This window comes from Dama dama, chromosome 14 (assembly GCF_033118175.1).
Source record: "Dama dama isolate Ldn47 chromosome 14, ASM3311817v1, whole genome shotgun sequence".
NCBI lineage: Eukaryota > Metazoa > Chordata > Mammalia > Artiodactyla > Cervidae > Dama > Dama dama.
The window spans coordinates 13809009-13830796 of record NC_083694.1 but is presented as its reverse complement, the minus strand read 5'-3'; the positions used below and the strand labels follow the sequence as shown (position 1 = coordinate 13830796).

The window sequence follows — 21788 nt, the reverse complement described above, 5'->3', positions numbered from 1 at the left end:
CAAAATATTATAACAAGGAGTTTGTATTCATGGACATTCTAAAAGTATTTCAAGGACACAAGGTTTCTCCCAAGGACCCATTGAAAACTTCTGTTCTAAAGAATAATATAATATCCACTGCAATATTCAGAGTTTATGTATTAGGTAGTTAATGTATATGTCATGTAGTCAATATATAAGATAGCTATATAGTTTTATAGCTAATATCAAGCATTAATACTACAATAAAAATAATAATAAATAGGATAAATTTCATAGTAAGAGACAAAATCAGAGCTCTCTTGGTGCCTCAGATGGTAAAGAATCTGCCTGCAACATGGGAGACATGGGTTCAATCCCTAGGTAGGGAAGAGTTCCTGGAGAAGTCCATGGACAGAAGAACCTGGTGGGCTACAGTCTATGGGGTCACAAAGAGTAGGACATCACTGAGCAACTGACACTTTGACTTTCAAGAGGCAATATCACCTTTTATGTGCTTTTCAACAAGATAGTATGTTTCATTTTTGAAGGAAAGGGGATCTGTGACATTTACTTTCAAAGAATTTAACATGCGATGTTTCATTTTTCAAATCATTTAAACACAATAATCAAAGATAAAAATCATATGTTAGTTTTAAGTTAACAGCTGCTATGTATGTTCAATAATCTTGCCCTTTTTCATCATAGATTATCTTGGAACTTCATGGTGCAGAGAAACAAAGCAGAAACAGTTATCATTTGATTTTTTTTTTCCTGAAAGTACTGCCAAATTTCAAAGTTGAGGCATCATATTTATTTAGTGTGCACAGTGCTCTGTTCTTATGACCAGGGTGCTGAAAACCACCATTATTATTCTTGGTGGAGGACTCTGAGAGCCAGTCATAAAAGATATAAATGATACCATATGGCCTGAAAGCCTGATACTTTTGTAGACGCCTAGCATTGTGTACAAGAAAAGTGGGCTAATAATAAAATCATGGCAATATTACTTCTATCTCACAACAATATTTTCAATAGTAATATAAGCAATAAAAATAATAACAGGTCTAACACCACTGGCAACATTAAATTGAAAAAGCAAATTGCAAAGCTAGTGAAATTGTTATCAGAGGGATTGATCTACAATAGAACAAATATTTCAGGCTCCCAAACAAATGTTCGATAAAGTGATGCTTCACTATTGTGCAAGCATTATGATAGTGATTTACCAAAGATATATGACTTAAAGGTATCTTGCGGTCTTTCAAAGGCTGTGGCAAACACAAAGGACCATAATGAAAGCACACTTGTTTTTCGGTTGCATTGGACTTCAGTTGTTCACACACGTTACTTAAAAAAATCCTAAAAAAGACTAGACTCCCAGTTTCAAGGAATGATTCTTTGTAGTGGAAACCATGGAAACATTAGGCCTTAGCCAGAAATGTTGCTGCTTCTCTGCACAAACAAATGCGGTCAGTGTAATTGTTCAGGAAAGGTTTAGGAATAATTATTTATATATTGCCAGCAAATTACAATTTTCTTTTTCCTATTGGATATTAAAGAAACTTAAAAAGAAAAGATTACTGTAAGGTTCTCCGGTGGCTCAGTGGTGAAGAATCCACCTGCCAATGCGGGAGACACGTGTTTGATTCCTAATCCGGGAAGATCCCACGTGCGGCAGAGAAGCTAAGCTTGTGCACCACAACTATTGAGTCTGTGCTCTGGAGCCTGGGAGCCACAGCTCCTGAAGCCCTCACACCCTGGAGCCCTTGCTCGCATCAAGAGAAGTCACCACAGTGAGCAGCCTGTGCACGCAACTCGTGAGTAGCTCCTGCTTGTCTCAACTAGAGAAAGCCCATGCAGCAATGAAGATCCAGCACAGTCAAAAATAAATGGATAAAATTATGTTTAAAAAGATTATTGTAAAATGTCATCTTTACAGGACCCTAAACATATAAACAGAGATTTATTTCTGTATTTACCATCAGTATCCAGCTATCATCTACCTAGTAATATCTATCTATCTAGCTATCATCTCTGACCTGTCTTGTGATGGTCAGGAAAGGTGCAATTTTGCTGCTGTAACAAACCATCCCCCATATCCTTAAAACAACAACAGTGTATTTCTTGTTCATCTCACATGCCCGGTGGAGCAGGGGAGGACTCTACTGGGTCCAAGGCTCTGGCTCTGGAATCAACTGCACACCGTGGAACATAAAGCCTTCATGGTTTCCCCAGTAAGGGGCAAGAAAGAGATGTGTGGTTTTGTGTTTCTTTCTTTTTTTATTTTGTTTTTTACTGTCATAGGCCAGAAATGACACCTTTCACTTGCACTTACTTTTTATTTGTCAAAATTTTTCACTCAGCACTATGTAACTGCAATAGGACTAGAAAAGAATTGAGGGAACAAATAGAATACCTAGTGAGTATTCCTCTTTCTGCAATTTGCCCTCCTCCTCATCAGATTTCCTTTGTCTTTCTTCTTCTCACATCTCCCCCAGGAAAGATAACCCAAATATTCTATCACTGTATCAAGTGCAAAGACCAGGTTATCTAAGAGATGTGTACTAGTTTGTAAGTCAAGTTCAGATATAACATGGCTACCATGCTTTACTAAAGAGACATTACTTTGTCAACAAAGGTCTGTCTAGTCAAGGCTATGGTTTTTCCAGTGGTCATGTATGGATGTGATAGTTGGACTATAAAAAAAGCTGAGCACTGAAGAATTGATGCTTTTGAACTGTGGTGTTGGAGAAGACTCTTGAGAGTCCCTTGGACTGCAAGGACATCCAACCAGTCCATCCTAAAGGAGATCAGTCCTGGGTGTTCATTGGAAGGACTGATGTTGAAGCTGAAACTCCAATACTTTGGCCACCTGATGAGAAGAGCTGACTCATTTAAAAAGACACTGATGCTGGGAAAGATTGAAGGCAGGAGGAGAAGGGGACGACAGAGGATGAGAGGGTTGGATGGCATCACTGACTCAACGGACATGAGTTTGGGTAAACTCTGGGAGTTGGTGATGGACAGGAAGGCCTGGCTTGCTGTGGTTCATGGGGTCACAAAGAGTCGGACACAACTGAGCGACTGAACTGAACTGAACTGAACCGAACCATGTGTCTACATGACAACAAATTAAAAAGATGAGTTATTTGCCTCCTATACCTAACACTACTATTTGTAAATGATATGAAGAGATTAGCATTAAAGCATATACATTGCCATATGTAAAATAGAGAGCCAGTGGAATCTGCTGCGGAGATTCTTTGCAGCTGACTCTCAGAGTGCAAACCTAGTGCCCTGCAATAACCTAAAGGAGTGGGATGGAGTTGGGGGGTGGGAGGAGGTTCAAGTGGGAGGGGACAGAAGCATACCTATGGCTGATTCATGCTGATGAATGACAGAAACCGGCCCAATATTGTAAAGCAATACACTCCAATTAAATATATATATATATTAAAGAGATGTGAACAGGAGACACATAGAGGTCACTACGATTAGCCATCCTAGAACACACCATAGTAGACACTGTGAGGTCTCCTTACCCTAGGGGCGGAAATTGTTTCTTGATTAGGGCTGGTGTTACTGTCTGGGAGGTTCTTCCTTTCATGATTTCCCTTTACCAGTAATTGCTTCCACAGTTGTTTTTCAGAGATAGTTCCTAGATCTGCTATATTTCTTTACATTTTTGCCTTTCTCTGTCTTAGATTTAAGGAAGACTTGGAAGCTGTGAAGATTCTAAAGGAAGATCATGTCCTTATTCTGATCTTTTACCGAACATGCATCCCTTAGATTTTTTCTTTCTTAACTTTTTAGGGCTTAGAGTCAAGAAACAGTTAGTTCTTTTAAGTCTGGAGGCCTGAAATGCTTGGACTTTTTCCCTTTCATGTCCCAAAGAGAGCTTGTCTCTTTCATGTCCTAAAGAGAATTCATTTGCTTCTTTATTACATGGTCAAACACAGCTATTACCTATCAACACATACTATGAAGGCTCTGCTTTTTAACCTCTTTCACTGGAGCTATAATTGCACAGGCCAAAGGGCTTTCCTTCAAGTGACTGCAAATGACAGCATTACCAAAGCATAATATGGGTGGACATCTGTTTTTTTCTTTTTTTCTTTTATTTTTATTAGTTGGAGGCTAATTACTTTACAATATTGTAGTGGTTTTTGCCATACATTGACATGAATCAGCCATGGATTTACATGTGTTCCCCATCCTGATCCCCACTGCTGCCTCCCTCCCCATCCCATCCCTCTGGGTCTTCCCAGGACATCTTTTCTTGTTACCTGTAGATTGGCTAGTAGGCCAATACCCACTTGTTTCTGTTTGTTTCTCATGGAAGTATCTCAGAGCTAACACAAAACTACCGTGGTAGTGAGGGGAGACCAGGTTATACAGTGACAACAAGTCCAGAGGCAGCATAATCTGTATCTATTTGTCATTATTTTCAGACTCAATGTGAGCCTATTTTTTGGAAACAAATCCATATCTTCCATGCATAATGTTAATGAAAAATGCTATTTACTTAATAATTGCAAAATCAGAAAAATAATGTTTTGCTAACAAATTCCATCAGCCTGTGTTTGCAATGCTAAAATCCAAGAAGCCCTAAAAACCAAGCAAGCATTTATAATTGACAAACAAGCCCAATCTTATCTATGTTCTCTTGGAAATAAATCTTGCCTGAAGCAACCTGAGGCTATTACATGATCTCACACAAGATGGAGTGCTATGTAGCATGTAGTGTTTGTTTCATATGATCATTCTGAAGCGTGAAATATTATAAGTTTTGGAGCACATATTCACCACAGTTTTTGCATATAGTATTGGGTTGGCCAAAAAGTTTGTTCAGGTTTTTCTGTAATATCTATGAAAAAACCAAACTAACTCTTTGGTCAAATGAATACTATGGACCTGCAATTCCTAAATCATGTAGCATAATGTGGTATCATGTGTGACTGTTTGCACGTAGTACTTTGACACGCATTATGTTTTCCCATTTTTAGCATAGTTAGATTTCTGACCTTTCCTACACTCTGTCCTTATTTTTCCTTTTTATGTCTATATTATTGTGATTGCATGTTGTGTGTGTGTGTGTTTGATGGGGTTATCTGTGTGTGTGCTGTGCTTAATCACTCAGTTGTGTCCAACTCTTTGCAACCCCATGGACTATAGTCTTCCAGGCTCCTCTGTCCATGAGGATTCTCCAGGCAAGAATACTGGAATGCGTTGTATGTTGTGATTATTCCTAGTGCTAAAACCATTTGGGTTGTAAAGATATGTATTCAGTGTAATTGCCTTTTGTATAAGCTAAATTGCATTATCCCACATTGTAAGTACTCAGTTTTGTCAATCAAAAATCCAATACTTTATTATAATCTATGGCATCTAAGAAAGAGTAGAGAAAATATCTAAGGAATTAGGTAAAAATATTGATGCCAAAAATCTGAACCCTGGTTCTGCATCTTCCTTACTGATGAGGATTAATCACATCTCAGAACACCTATGATTGTTTTGCCAGGACTTCAATACAGACAAAATTTCATCTTTCTCCCAGCCCCTACCCACTAGTTACATAAGTATCTATAAATGCATTGACAACCACTACAGAGATGAAAGAAAACAGACTTGCTCTAAAAGGAATATTAAACACATTGAGTGAGTTAAATGATAAAACAATATCAGAGTAATAAAAAAGCCAGGAGAGATTTTAGAACTATACAGGAGGTCATATATTTAAATTCAGAAGGTTTTACTTTGTACACAATATTATGTGAAATATTTCTATGAATAAAATTTGGTTACTGGCTTTACGGGAATACCAGTATCTATTAAATGGAGCAGACATCAGTAGAATTAGATCATGCCTACCTTTTTCCTTTCTTTTATTACAATGTCAGCATAATATTTAAAGCGTCTCAGCAAACTCTTCTCTTCACCACTTTAATAAGTAGATTTGCCAGGTGCAGCACTAGCAGGAGGCTCATAATGTATTTAAGTTTGAAAATGAGGCAATTATATTTCAAAGTTCTGATTGGCTATATTTTAATTTCAGAACTATGAGATGCACTGATTTAGCTGGCGGCTTGCTGAAGTAACCTTGTACATTTCCACCTGTTCCTTTTATTATAACAGAAACACCTTGCCGGCGTGAGAAGAGGATATTGGTCACAGAAGCCATGACAGGCTGGTCCCTGGGCTCTTACTATTGATGACATTTCTTGACAGTCACATGGGAAGTTAATTACGAGTAGGCAATTAACACCCATGCAAAATAATAAGGAAAACATAATTATATTGAGAACTCCCAGAGACTGTTTGTAATCTTAAATGTGATATTCCCAGGTCTCTGAATAGTTATGGCAACCCAGATTTTGGCATGTCTTTGTGTCCACATTCTTCAATGCACATCCTATTCCTGACAAAAAGTGGTGAGTGTTAACACTCTATTTCCTTTTAAATTATTAAAAAGAATCCTGAATTTTCATCCATCTATTCACAAATTCCCTAAAGAGAAAGCAAGATAAGATTTACTTTGCATATAAAGTGAATCATCCTTGTAGAAAAACAGATCTGCTTGAAAAAGACTCAGGATACCTTATCTAGTATTAGTTTGTAATTTCGTTAAATTAAATTTCTGCTTTCTCTGTTATAGGATGGGAGCTCAGTGAATAGATTCTAAAGCCAGGCCATCTAGGCATTAGTTCCCATATTGTCCTCCAGAAACCCTATGACCTTGGGGAAGGTTATTTACCTTCTCTGTCACATATCTGTTCTATAAAGTGGAGTAATGCTAGATTTGTAATATTTATTGTTATTTTTTACCTTAAATGCTAGGTATTCTCACCCTTTTATGAAATATTTTATAACACATAACACCAGTGTGTTTGCCTCAGTCCTTACTTCTGGGGTGACATGATTAAACGTAATGCAATTTTTTTCCCCACAAGTAGTCCAATACTCTCATATATCAGGCACCAAGATAAATGGCTCTTTCCACTCAGAAAGAGAAAGGAGACAGCAGACCCCTTCCCTAATCTAATCTAATCCTTGGAAATACATGAGCGTGAACCTGAACTTCAACTCTTTTGTATGTGTATGAAATATCTTCAGGAACCAACTAGCCTCCTGTATTTAAATTTTATATTATTCTCCCAGCCTAGAATGTGTTCAAATTCTGGATCTTTCTCTCTCCTTGAAAAGTACAGACCCAAGGAGTTATTCCCTGCTGTCTTCCTGGCCCTTTGAGGCTTAAGTGAGGAAATTAGAGTAAGCTGTGACTACTTGGCCCTCTTGGGATAAAACAAGTTTTATTATCTTTTGAAATCAGAGTAATTAGCTTCTGCATTAAGAAACTAGATCTAACCCTTATGGTATATGAACATGCCTTTAGGAGTCTAAGAATTGCTGCAGGACAGGTAAGAAATCCAGCAAAGTTATATATTCTCATAAGTCATAGTAAGAAGCCACCTGAGAGGATTTGTGAGGTTTATGAATTGGCACATAAATTTACTTAACAAATCAGTTAGAATCTGCTACTCAATATTAGCAAAAACGTCTAATCCCAACTGATTTTTCAATGATCTTAGAAATAAGGTATTACCAATATAATTTAAATATAAATTATAAATGTGTAAAAAGATGAAAACTTTTACACATTGCTATTTAATACTAAATATCCTTTCTTTAACTGTTTCACTTATTTATTTTTATCCTTTTTTTTAAAAAAAATTTTGACCACACTGTGTGGCTTGCAGGATTTTAGTTCCCCAACCAGGGATCAAACTTGGGCTCCCAGCAGTGGAAGCACAGAGTCCTTACCACTGGACCACTAGGGAATTCCCAACTTTCAATGTTAAAATAATAAAAATTCATATAAAGCCATGTATTTGTACAGAGAGACTCCTGTATACCTTTTTATTTAGTGTCTCCTAATGATTACATTGGGAGAAGGCAATGGCACCCCACTCCAGTACTCTTGCCTGGAAAACCCCATGGATGGAGGAGCCTGGTAGGCTGCAGTCTATGGGGTTGCTAAGAATTGGACACGACTGGGTTACTTCACTTTCACTTTTTACTTTCATGCACTGGGGAAGGAAATGGCACCCCACTCCAGTACTCTTGCCTGGAAAACCCCATGGATGGAGGAGCCTGGTGGGCTGCTGTCTATGGGGTCGCACAGAGTTGGACACGACTGAAGTGACTTAGCAGCAGCAGCAGCAGCAATGATTACATTTTGGGCTTCCTAGGCGGCATGGTGGTAAAAAAAAAAAAAAAAAAATCTGCAGTGCAGGAGATGCCAGAGACTCAAATTTGACATTCCTGGGTTGAGATTTCCTGGAATAGGAAATGGCAACCCACTTCTGTATTCTTGCCTGGAAAATTCCATGGACAGAGGAGCCTGGTAGGCTACAGTCCATGGGGTCACAAAAAGGCAGACACCACTGAATGACTGAGCACACACATACACACAGATTATATTTTGTATCAATACAACACAGTCCAAAACCAGAACAATGACACTGGATTAATGTGTGTGTATGAAGTTCTGTGCTATTGTCTCAGAAGACTAGATATATTAATCACTACCACAAGTGAGATACAAAATTATCCTCTTATGGCAAAGATATCCCTCCTTCTGCACCGCTATAGTCAACTGGTTTCTCTTCCTCTGACCATCCCCAACCCCTGGCAGACACTAACAATTTTTTCTCTAATATGTCATTTTGAAAATGGTATGCAAATGGAATTAGACAATAGGTGATTTACTGAAACTGTCTTCTGTTTTTCATTCAGCATAATGCCCTCAAGATTTAGCCAAGTAATCATATGGACCAATATGGATCACTCATTCCCTGTTACTGGTGAGTAGAACACAGGGATGTGAATGTGTTGCTGTTGGTTTAACCAACCAACTGATGATGGACTTATAGTTATTTAGAGTGTTTGTCTAGTACAAGTAAAGAGAACTATTTATATCTCTAATGAAATTATGGATGATCTGTGAAGGAAGGCCTGACCATACCACTTTATTTTTATTTTCTTTTTTGTGCCCTGTTTTTATTTTTTCTTTGTACTGCCTTTCTGTGCATTGAATAAATATTACTTAGAATTTTATTTTTATTTTTCTATAGTATTTGAAAGTATCTCTGTGTGTAGGCCTATTTAAAATAGTTGCATTAGGTATTATACTATATATACATAATTTATTACAGTGTACTAGTGTGGAGATTTGGCCAGTAAAGGGAATATAGAAACAGTTACCTCCTCTTTAAGTTATTTTACTCTTCTTTGGCATCACCGACTCGATGGACATGAGTTTGAGCAAGCTCCGGGAATCGGTGGTGGACAGGGAAGCCTGGCGTGTTGCAGTCCATGGGGTCGCAAAGGGTCAGACACAATTGAGCGACTGAAGTGAACTGACTCCTCTTTTACAGTATAATTCTCAAACATTTTCTTTACATACATGGAAAATCACATCAGACAGTACTATAAATTTTTTAGCTATCAAACATAACTTAGAAAACTCAAGTGTAAAAGTTTACTTATATTTTTAATCTTTCTGTTCTTTCTTTCTCTTAGATTTTTGATTAGTTATTTTATAATTTTCTGTTTAGAGAAATTTCATTAGCAATAATTTTGGGTTGCTATGTTGATGATAAATTATCCTAATTTTCCTTAATCTGAGAATATCTTGAAATTCTTTAGTGCTTAAAATGTATTTTTTCCTGGCTTTTGAATCCTGGTTAGCATTTCTTTTCCATCAACATTGGAAAAAAGTTGTGTCACTTGCTCTGTTCTCCATAGTTTTCAATAGAAGTCATTCAAGCTGTACCCCCTTAAGAAAGGTGTTATTTCTCCCCTAGTGTTTTCAAGATATTATATTTGCCTTTAGCTTTCAGAATTTTGACTCTGATGTCCTTGGTATGGATTTTTTTGTGTCCATTCTGTTTGGGGCTTCTGTTTTTCCAACTTCTTGATCTTATAACTTTATATCTTTGGAAAATTAGGGAAATTTTCAACTACAACATCTTTGAATAATGTTCATCCTCTCCTTCTCTCTTTCCTTGCAGGTCTCCAATGACATGAAAAGTAAATCTTCTGTTAGAGCATTACAGTTCCCTGAAGCTCGGCTTTTTTTTTTTTTTTTTTGTCTTTAACTTTTTTACTCTATTTTGCCTATCTTGCTTTTAGATTCAGTAATTTATAGTGTTCTATCTTGAAGCCCATTGACTCTTTTCTTTCTTCTATATTCAGTTATTGAACCTATCTATGTTTTTTTGCAGTTATTATAACTTTCATTTATAAAATTCCCATTTGGTCTTCTGTTAATAACTTTTATTTCCTTGCAGAGTATGTAACAACAACAAAAACTTATCCTTGCCAAAAATGAGGTCTAGCCTTTGCTTTCAGCTCTTGGGAGGTGATCTACAGCATTATTTAGGGAGGGGCCCGACACACTAGAAAAATCAACAACATAATTTACTGCGGGGGCTTTGGGACACACAGTATCAGTTGACTTGGAGACTGAGATTAACTACGTAGGCAATCAATTAATCAGTTGTGCCTATGTGATGGAGCCCCATGAAAATGAAACGCAGAGGCTCAGATGAGCTTCCATGACTGGTGATACACCATATATATTCTCACAAACAAATGCAAGGAAAGTAACATGCCCTGATTCTGCAGAGAGAGGGCAAAAGAAGATCCAAGTCTAGTAATTCCTTGGACTCTGTCCTATGCGCCTATTTCCTGGCTAAATGTTTCCTTTTCCTGAGATAATGTGTAACCATCAGTATACCCATGAGTATAGTAACTTTCAGTGACATCTGTGAGTCCTGACATACCAAAAGTGAGGGTAGTTTGGGGAAACTTCCAGACTTGCAGTTGGTGTCAAAAGTTAAGACAGTCTTGTAAGAAATATGTCACCTCTACCTTAGTAGTTGGCTTAACTTCTCTCTGAGACTTTGTATATTTTCGTTTGTTTCAATCAAGTTCCTAACTGTTCACTGTTATGGCCCCTTTAAAATCCTTCTTAGATAAATCTGCATCATCTTGCTGTTGGTATTTATTAGTGATCTTTTTTCATTCAACTTGAGATTTTCTGGTATTTCCTATGATAAGTAGTTTCAATTGAAACATGAGTCTTCTGTTAGGAATCACCGGGTCTTATTTAAATGTGTTTTAGCACGTCACTTCTGACACTGCTCAAGCAAAGAAGAGCATCACTTTATTAATGCCAGGTCAAGGTGAAAGTCCAAGTTTCAATCTTGTAATACATTGAAGCCCCTGGAAAGAAGGGCTTCCTGTTACTGCTAGAAGGGGGGTGGATCTTGGGTTTCCAATGACACTTCTCCTGATAAAGTCCTAATATGAGGGAATTGGGGACTCATCACTGCTCTACAATTAACCTCCCCTGACATTGCAAGGCCTTGGGCTTCTTGCTCCCTTGGTGGTAAACATCTGGCTCTTCCCTAGGTCTCCTCTGACACCATGGAGGTGAGGGTAATCACTATCATGCAGCAGGACTGAAAGTCCAGGCTCTCTACTTGGTCTTTTATGACATCAGCTCATGGCGGGGTCGGGGGGTGGGGTGGTGGTGGTTGCTAAATCACAGAAATCTAGGTTCTTAACTTGGCATTTGTTGGCAGAGGTAGGTTAGGGCTACAGGTTTTTCTGAGGCATTTGGCAGGAGCAGGAATGGTGTTTATTGTCTAAAAGTTTTCTCTTTCCAGGTTGCCCTTTCTCTGCTAAAGAGAGCAGTTTTCTTGGGGTTTCTTTTGTCCCCATCCATTGATGTATTCTGAGCTTTCCAGGTGGTGCAATGGGTAAAGATTCTGCCTGCCAATTCAGATTGGACAGATTCTCCCATGGACAGAGAAGCCTGGCAGGCTACAGTTCATGGGGTCACAAAGAGTCTGACATGAGTGAGGTGACTCAGCATGCATGCACACCAATTCAGAAGGTGCAGGAAAGGCAGGTTTGATCCCTCGGTTGGGAAGATCCCCTGGAGAAGGAAATGAAAACCCACTTCAGTATTCTTGCCTGGAAAATTTCATGGACAGAGGAGCCTGGAAGGCTACAGTCCATGTGGTCAGAAAGAGTTGGTTACCACTGAGGGACTGAGCACACACATACATCAATGTATTCATGTTTCTGGAGAGCTGGTCATCTAGTGATTTGACATATAAAGTCATAGAAAAAGAAAAGGGAAATATTAAACAATGAAAATAATAAAAATGTAGGATAAGGCAGTATTGTTCCTCATGGCCTCTGACCCCCAGCCTGTCTGCCACCTTTTACACATCTTTTATGAGCTCATGTTTGTTTCATAGAATGACATTTGAAGTTTTAGATGAACTCCAAGTTTTGATAGGAATAAGAGAAAAAAAGTACTGCCAAGCCCTTGTATATTTTTCTTCATTAATTTTCTCAAAGCCACATTTACTGAAAAAAAAAAAAAAAAAAGCAAAAAACCTGAATCTCTGAGATATTACCTTATTTGTAATTTTCAGATTGGTAGAAAGCTGACTAAGCTGGTGCAACAATCTATTAGGTTATCATTAAAGAGATTATAAAAGTGCAAAATGAATAGAAATAGTGTACACATCACTGTCTTTCATTTTTCTTGCTATCTTTAACTTACATTATGCCATCTATTAGATTACAACACTCAGATCCAAAGATTAGGACCCTAAAATATAGCTGTAAAAAAACATGCAACTAGTGGAGTTAATTAGGGTTGCCCAAAGAGGAAGGAGGGACTTCCCTGATAGCTCAACTGGTAAAGAATCTGTCTGCAATTCAGCAGACACCAGTTTGATTCCTGGGTCAGGAAGATCAGCTGAAAAGGGATAGGCTACCCACTTGGGCTTCCTTTGTGCCTCAGCTGGTAAAGAATTCACCTGTGATGCAGGAAACCTAGGTTTGATCCCTGGGCAAGGAAGATCCCCTGGGGAAGGGAAAGGCTACCCACTCCAATATTCTGGCCTGAAGAATCCCATGCACTGGATAGTCCTTGGGGTCGCAAAGAGTGGAACCTGACTGAGTAACTTTCACTTTCACATTGAATGAAAAAGGGCTGATGTTGAAGCTGAAGCTTCAAAATTTTGGTCACCTGATGCGAATTGCTGACTCATTGGAAAGGTTCCTGATGCTGGGAAAGATTGAGGGCAAGAGGAGAAGTGGGTGACAGGACGAGATGGTTGGATTGCATCACCAACTCAATGGATATGGGTCTGAGCAAACTCAGGGAAATAGTGAAGGACAGGGAAGCCTGACATGCTTCAGTTCATGGGGTCACAAAGATTTGGACACAACTTAGCTACTGAACAACAACAATGAATATAACAGAAATATATCATCTATAAATGAAAGAAATACCCTTTAAATCATATTTAAAAGTAAAATTATTTCAAATACATGTGTGAAACACCTATTCTTTTCACAGACTCAGGCCAAAAAAATGTGTGTATAAAATATGATAAAGAAAGCCACATCTTCCACAATAGTAGATGGTGAAATCTTTGGAGCTGTGATCCAAAAGGTCAGTAACCATAAACAATTCTTTTTGGTACTAGCACAGCATTCATTTACTGTCATCTTTATAAGCACTATCCTGAGTGTCTTTCAAAGACACAATTTTATTTCATATTTTAATCTTTAGTGCCTCACATTCTAATAAAATACATAATTACAATTGGTTTGCTTAATAAAGTATGTCTGGGGAGAATTTCACATTATATGAGCAGTACTGTTGTTGTTCAGTCCCTAGGTCATGTCCAACTCTTTGTGACCCCAAGAACTGTAGCATGTCAGGCTTCCCTGTCCTTCACCATTTCCTAGAGTTTGTGCAAACTCATGTCCATTGAGTCAGTGATGCCATCCAACCATCTCATCCTCCATTGCCTTCTTCTTTTTTTACCTTCAACCTTTTCCAGCATGAGGGTCTTTTCCAGTGAGTTGGTTCTTCACATCAGGTGTCCAAAATATTGAAGCTTTAGCTTCAGCATCAATTCTTCCAATGAATGACCAGTATAATTTCTCTAAATTCACAAATGGTCCTTGGGAAAGTTGTATGATAGCAGAAAAGAGATGTTTTGAAGAATATAAAAATCCCCTCATTTAGATTTCAATGTGTCAAGGGAACTAGGATTCTGTATTTTTCAAGATGCAGATAAGTCTAGGATCTGATCACAGCTTTGAATCTTCAACAGGGAAAGCTTTTCATTTTACCAACAATCTAACAGTGTTAAATTGTGTGCTCAACAATTCTCAAAGTTGGTAAAAACACAGATGGTGTTAAGACTTAGGTTCCAGTGTTCCTCAACCACAGTTTTCAAACTCTTGGGTGAAGTCTTAGAAGGACAAAAGAATTTGCCCCTCACCCATCACAAATGATCGCGTATTTCTTCTACTGGAGAGTATACAAATACTTCTCTTTTAAAACTCAGAATATCATTCTAACCATGAAAGAAAGTGACTTACAAATAGAGTTAAGGAATATGGATTAACCAAGGACTTTCGTTTCCCTAAAAAAAAAAAATCAGTCTACACAATCAGTTTCATGTTCACTATGCTATGATTTCTGCATTATAAGTGAACTTGTGGTGTGCTGTGCTGTGCTTAATCATTCAGTCGTGTCTGACTCTTTGTGAACCCACGGACTGTAGGCTGCCAGGCTCCTCTATCCATGAGATTATCCAGGCCAGAATACTGGAGTGGGTTGCCATGCCTTCCTCCAGAGGATCTTCCCAACCCAAGGATCAAACCCAGGTCTCCCACATTGCAGGCAGATTCTTTGCTGTCTACGAGACACCAGGGAAGCTCATAAATGAACTTAGTCATCATCTAATTATATTCAAATACATTTTGCTCTCCACAAAGCTTTTCTTTTCAATAAAAAGAAATAGGATGGGATTTTTCAAATGCTATCTTTAGTGGAAAGTGATTTTTAAATGCAAATAGGAAAATGTTAGTTGTTATGAACTAGTGATCTGTAAGTAAAGTGGTAGTGGGGATAATTTTAAGATCTACTGGGTTTGAAATTAAAGATATTTAAGTGCACATATAAATAAGCACGCTGATTTCTAGGATGCAACCTCCCTGACTAAACAGTGAGAACTTATCAATCATTAATCATTTAATTCCAACAAGGAAACCTTATTTCCCTACAACAGTGGTTCTCTTTTCAAGCTTTGGTATATATTAGCATCACCTGGGTCTTTTAAAAGTCCAATCCAGGTTCCATTCCATAACAAATAAAACAACATATCTAGGGATGGAATGTAGGCATCCACAGTTCTGGTGACCCCCACGAGTTATAAATGAGCTTCCCTGACGGCTCAGTAGGTAAAGAATCCACCTGCAATGCAGGAGATGCAAGTTTGATCCCTGAGTCAGGAAGATCTCCTAGAGAAGGAAATGGCAACCCACTACAGTATTCTTGCCTGAAAAATCCCATGGACAGAGGAGCTTGGTGAGCTACAAACCAAAGGGTGCAAAGAGTTGGACAAGACTGAGCAACTAAGCAAGCAAGCATGAGTTGTAAATGAAGAAAAGCTTTGGGAACCACTGCTTCTTTACATTCATGCTAAACACACTATTTAAGGGTGGAAAGGAAAACCAAACAGATTTAGAGATATAAGTATACGTAATGTCTTAGTTAAATAAAATGGTCCAGTCAAGATTTGTCAAATTTCAAGATTTAAAAAAAAAAAAGCCTTTGTTACTCAAACTGACTTAATTTTCACTAGTTAAGTTACAACCAATTGTGACAAATCTGTACTAAAACTGAGATTCAGATATGTGATCCTTGAATGCTCTTATTACTTGACCAACTATTCAAAATTTCACAGGAAACAAGCCAACAAAAAAAGCATTTTTCTTTTTGAATAAAAAGGCTTCAGCATATTAAAAGATATTTTAAAGCAAAAGTTAAATGGAAATAATCCTTATGCTGTTAAGCTTCAGGGTTGACTTCAAATAATAGTTTTAGAACAGATCAGTCTCACTCTGTAAAAGAAATCTATATAGTGTCGATTAGTGTACTGACTCATGAAAGAACATTAAAATGCTATTACTTAGATGAGAAACATTCAAGTGATGTTCCTTAAATAAGTTTAGTTGAAAAGTGAGCAGTTATTCCATTTGGTATGTGTTCTTTGCATCAGCATCTACCAACTAGATAATAGTTCCATTTGATAATAGTCTGCAGGGAGGTTTCCTTTGTTAGGAAGGGATGTTAGTCTGCTCTAGAAGATTCCAATTAGTGTTAGCATCATCTTCTGAAAGGAAGGAAAGGTTTTCAATAAGGATAAATATTAACTTTGTAGGAGGTTTTGTAAGACCCTTAGAAACATATACCTACAGACAAGGAAAAGGAGAAGTGGAATCAGTAGTGGATTTTCTCCATGATAAAATTCTTAAAAATGAAGTAAAGACAAATCAAGTGCATTTCCAGAAACTAGTCTGAGTAAAAGAGGCTCAGTTTTGGCTCATGTGAGGAAGAATGGGAGCAAGATGATTGTAACTGTTGAAAGCCAAGATTTCCAATATTCTGCTATGATAATTATGGAGCTTGTTGCTTCATATTTTACTTTAATTTTTTTTTTCATTTGGTGAATATAAAGCAAACTTTGTGCCCCTCAAAAAATATGTTTTACTCTGAAGTCAATTGTATAATATTTGTACAGAAAGTAAAGATGAATGAGTCCATGATAACCCCAAAGCTCTCATCATCAACATGCTTTATGTTTAAATTGTTTGTAATTTGTGAATCTCTGTACCTCTCCTGGAAACCCTGAGTGGGCTGATTTATAATTGACCTGAGAAGACTTAATAGGCTTCCTTTGAAGAAAAGTAGCAATATGGAGGAAAAGAGGACGAGTTATAATATAAAATAAATTTGGGAATATACAACAGTATCTTGAAAAAACAGTAAAAGGATATTTGAAAAGATACAAGAGGTAAAATGTTGAGACTTAAGCAGAAATTTCTGCAATTTAGTCTCATAAGATATAAAGAAGCTGGCTCAAGGCGTGTTATGAAAGTTTACATGACATTTTACACTTTCAAGTATCTGTTAGCAAGAGTTTTTAAAAACTCTGACTGAGTTAGCAAGCTTATTTAGTATTCTGGTGATCATATTTGGTGATTATTTTGGTAGTTGGAAAAATGAGCGAGCAGGTTCTCACCAAACACCAAATCTATTGGTACCTTGATATGGGACTTCTTAGACTCTAGAACTGTGAGAAATAAAGTTCTTTTGTTCACAAGCCACTCAGTTTGTGATATATTTGTTATAGCAACCCAAATGGACTAAGGCAGCCCTGACCTCATGTTGCTTAGAACATTTACTTCAGAAAAACTGCAATTGTAAATTCTGTCTTTGACCCTTTGAGATGTAAATCTTATCGCAGCCTCTGGACAGTTTTACAGCTCAGGGATGTCTTTCTCAAGGACCCTTTGAAATATAGCCATTAAGAAAGATAGAGTCCCTCTCATTCTCTGTAGGAGGGTAGAAGCCTACCTCTAACCCATTAGCAAACACAGATGGCCTATTGACATTGACTAAATCTCTCCCCCACTTGTCCTCCACTACTTTTCCACCAGCTCACGCCCGTATTTAAAAATTCTCCCACGTTTTGTCAAAGCAGAATTGAGGTCCCTCTTCTCTCCTATTGCAGTAGTTTTGGATAAAATTGCCCTTGCCTTTTTAACTTGCCTGTTGCAATTTGTTTCTTTGATAACAAGAGCTCTAGAGCCTATGTGCCACAAGTACTGAGCCCACAGGCTCTAGAATTCGTGAATTGCAAGTAGAGAAACTTGAGTTCAGCTGTGAGAGAAAGCTTGCACAATGCAGTGAAGAGTCCCATGTGTTGCGACAAAGACCCAATGCAGTCAAAAACAAAGTAAAAATTACATAGATAAACGACTTATTTTCCTAAAAGGCAGAAAGACCATACTGTTCAAACAAAGAAACAAACAAACAAAAAAATATGAGCTGTTTAACCTGAATTATTGGCGTGTGTTCTCAATGCCATCATTAAGTGTTATTTTGATGGAGAGGCAGAAGGAGATTAAACACACAAAGGAGAATGGAAGAAGAAATAACGAGACCACAGGACAGAGACTGGAGTAGCAGAGTCAATCTGAATCCAGGAGAAGCAAGGAGGTATCCTCCCCAAGAGATCCCAGAGGGAGTGTGGTCCTACTCACACCTTGACTTTGGCACTGTGGCTTCCAGAACTGTGACAGAATTAATTTCTATGTTTTTTCTTTTTTAAAATGCAGATTGTTTTTAAAGTCTTTATTGTCACAATATTGCTTCTGTTTTATCTTTTGGCTTTTTGACTGCAAGGCATGTGTGATCTTGGCTCCCCAACCAGGGATGGAACAACCCCCTTCCTGCCCTCGAAGGCCAAATCTCAACCCCTGGACCACCAGGGCAGTCCCAATTTCTATACTTTTAAGGCACCAAGTATGGCAATTTGCTGTAGCAGCCCTAGAACATTACTAGAGTTTATCAGAAATCATTTTCAAGCATATCTTTTAAAAATTGCAATAATTAGACTATTGTAAAAATGTTAATTCCATTCCAAACATTTTGGATGGAGCCCACTCTTTGATTAAAGTAATACCATAACATTACCGTATGTTGACAACTGCGTACTGTTTTCATAAGAAAAAGCAGTAGTAAATGAAAGCAATCATATTATTTTTAGTAGAAAATGTAGTGTTTTTCTCTTTTTTTCTAAGTACTATTGTTGAAATGATAGAACTGGGATAAGCCACTTAAGCACCTGTTTTTAAGGAGGATGCTGTTTAAATAGATAAATTTAGCCAGAACCCTGGAGATACTAATGAAATTCACCAGTTTAGGATAAACAGCTTCAGTATGGATTTTTGATAAGAAAACAGCTGCTCATCTAGAGGTAGTAGTAGCTAAAGTCTGAAGGCCGTGAGATTTGTCTGTTCTGGAAGATATGATATGCAAGGAACAGATGGTTAGCATAAATAATTCAAAATCACTCTCCAGTCAATTCTTTGGGTAAAAACAATGTGTTGAACTATGTTTACAAGGTTACTTGGAACTTTATGCATACAAACTATTTCTGCCTCCATTCCTAGCATGCAATTTCCAAACAAAGCACAAATTTTAATCATTTAAAGATTAATACTCTAAAATCAATACAGAAAGAGGCATGGTATGCATTATATAATAGCACTATTTGTATATTATATGGCTTCCCTGGTGGCCCAGATGGTAAAGAATCTGCCTGCAGTGTGGGAGACCTGGGTTCGATCCCTGGGTTGAGAAGATCCCCTGGACGAGAGCATGGCAACCCACTCCAGTGTTCCTGCCTGGAGAATCCCCGTGGACAGAGGAGCCTGGCGGGCTAGAGCCCATGGGGTCACAAAAGAGTCAGACACGACTGAGCGACTATGCACACAGCACACTTATGTATATTATATGTGAAATCACAATTAAATATAGTTAGGTCTTCAGTGTAAATTCTGTTGAGGTTAAAATGATATTCACTTACAACGTACATGTTGGTAAGTGATCATGGAAAACCAACATCAATGTTTATAACAATCAACAATAAATAAATGAAACTAACTTTTGCATAGTACTTTATACTTTATAAACATTCTTTCTAATCCTTCAACTAATGTTTTTTTTTAATTTTATATATACAAATCTAAAATCACTCCATCAGTTAAGAAAATAAATACTAGCCTTATAGCTTTATAATCCTACTTGATGCTTAAATTTTATGGTAAAGGTTTTACATATCTTTTGTTAATTACTCTAATCTTTCTTTCTCTTTCTGAAAATAGACTTCTTTCCTTTTACTTAAATTTTTTCCTATACTTTATATGTATGAATAATTCCTTTTCTTCTATTTCACAGAAGCATATATACCTATACCTGTGTTTATCCATGACTACAAGTCTTATAACATGATTCATAATCTTCTTTCTTTTGTTTGACTAACAGTTCCCTCTTCATTGTTTCAACCTTTTCAGTATGAAGATGGGTTTAATGAATTTTCTAAACAAATGTTTACCAGACTCTGTATTCTCCTCAATACTCCAAAATTCTTCATCTTTCCATGATAGAATTTTTGGAAAAAAAAAAAAAAAAACAGTATTTGTTTTTTCTCTACTTTCTTTTCACTAAGTTATTCTTATGCTCATGTTCAGCTACACGTCACTAATACCTATGTATTTGGCAAATGTTCTCAGTCTAAAACACTTCATTTCAGTAACTATTGTGGACAGTGCCCAGGAAGAGTTAAGAGTGAGTTTTCTGCTCCAGATCCTATGGAAGCTTTCAGATTTCCTCTGGCAACTCTTGAGTACCATTCTCTAACCAAAATTTATAAGTGTTATAGTTTCTAACCCTATAAAGAAGACATCTCCATCAATCACTAATATATTATTCTGACCCTGGCTTCAGAGTTTCAGTCATGCTTTCTTGAATAGTAGATTCTCTGCCTTGAAGAATGCTACATTTCTACTCACCCACCAATAGTGCTCCGTCCTCTGCAATCAGCCTGCCATCATTAGTCAGGTATGGCTCCAGGTGAGGCATATAAAACTAGCCTTCTTACGTGTTATACATCAAAAAGTCAAATTACTTGCCCAACACCACATAGCTATTCAGCTACTGTGAGATTTAAGAACTTTCTGGGTGATTTACATGAGCTTTGATAGAGTCTGGGAACTATTGCACACACATCTTTCCTCCCAAAATGTTTAAACATGTATGTGTATTCCATCTTGTTTGGTTTATAGGTGTTTCATTGCTGAGTCATATCTGACTCTCTGCGATCACCAGGGACTGTAACCTGCCAGGTTCCTCCTTCCAGGAGATTTCCCAAGTAAGAATATTGGAGTGGGTTGCCATTTCCTTCTCCAGGGATCTTCCCGACCCAAGGATCAAACCTGAGTTTCCTATATTGGCAGGTGAATTCTTTACCAGTGAGCCACCAGGGAAGTTGTCATCTGTATTCCATAGTCAACACTTATAACAAGAGTTTCCTGAGTCAGAAATTCAACAGAGAAGCACATATCTATGTACTGATTTTGACCTATTGAAAGAAAGCTATGGATGACCATCATTAGGGACTTAGGTACTTCAGCTATTACTGCTTCCTGTACCCACAGTGGTTGGTTACAATAGTTCAATTTTTGTTTGTTTATTTATGTTCTGGAGATGTGTTACATTTAGGAGAATTTTTAGAAAACACTTTTACTTTGTATTCCAGAATCTAATAATTAAATTTAAGCCATCAGTCTTCCTAGGGCAATGCTTAACCCATTGAAAGAAACCATCCTATGAATGGCATCTAATTATCCACTAGGAAAATGTCAAGGGCACTCTTAACTGTGAAGTTTCTCTCTCAAACAAACACAAGCAGGGTTAGGCCTAGAACGGACCCATTATTATAATTAGCAGAATTATAAATTGTATGATAACAAACAGGCATATTGTTGCCTCTGTTATGCATCTATTTTGATCTCTCTTCTTCCATTATCCCTGGGGGTATGATGAAATTAAGAAGAATCCAGAAATGTTATCTTATTCACCACAAAGGCTAAGACTGAGCAAGAAGAAGACAGAAGCCCCAGGCCTGGTAAACCAGTACATTTCAGTCCAACTTTATCCGATTTGAGTGTAGTGACTAGTACAGAATCATGCACATGGCACAAATCAGAACTATGAAGTTCCCATCCATCTGTCCATCCATCCATCAATCCATTACTTTTTTCTGTGACATTGGAGAAAAAAACATTATTCTTTCTCACTTAGGCTA

At 37.5% G+C, this 21788-nt stretch overlaps 1 protein-coding gene across 2 annotated transcripts in view; it reads right to left on the bottom strand.

Annotated features, from left to right (window-relative positions):
• BRINP3 (BMP/retinoic acid inducible neural specific 3) overlaps window positions 1-21788 on the bottom strand; it is a 437487-nt gene that overhangs the window by 103737 nt on the left and 311962 nt on the right. The gene's annotated exons all lie outside the window — the stretch shown is intronic.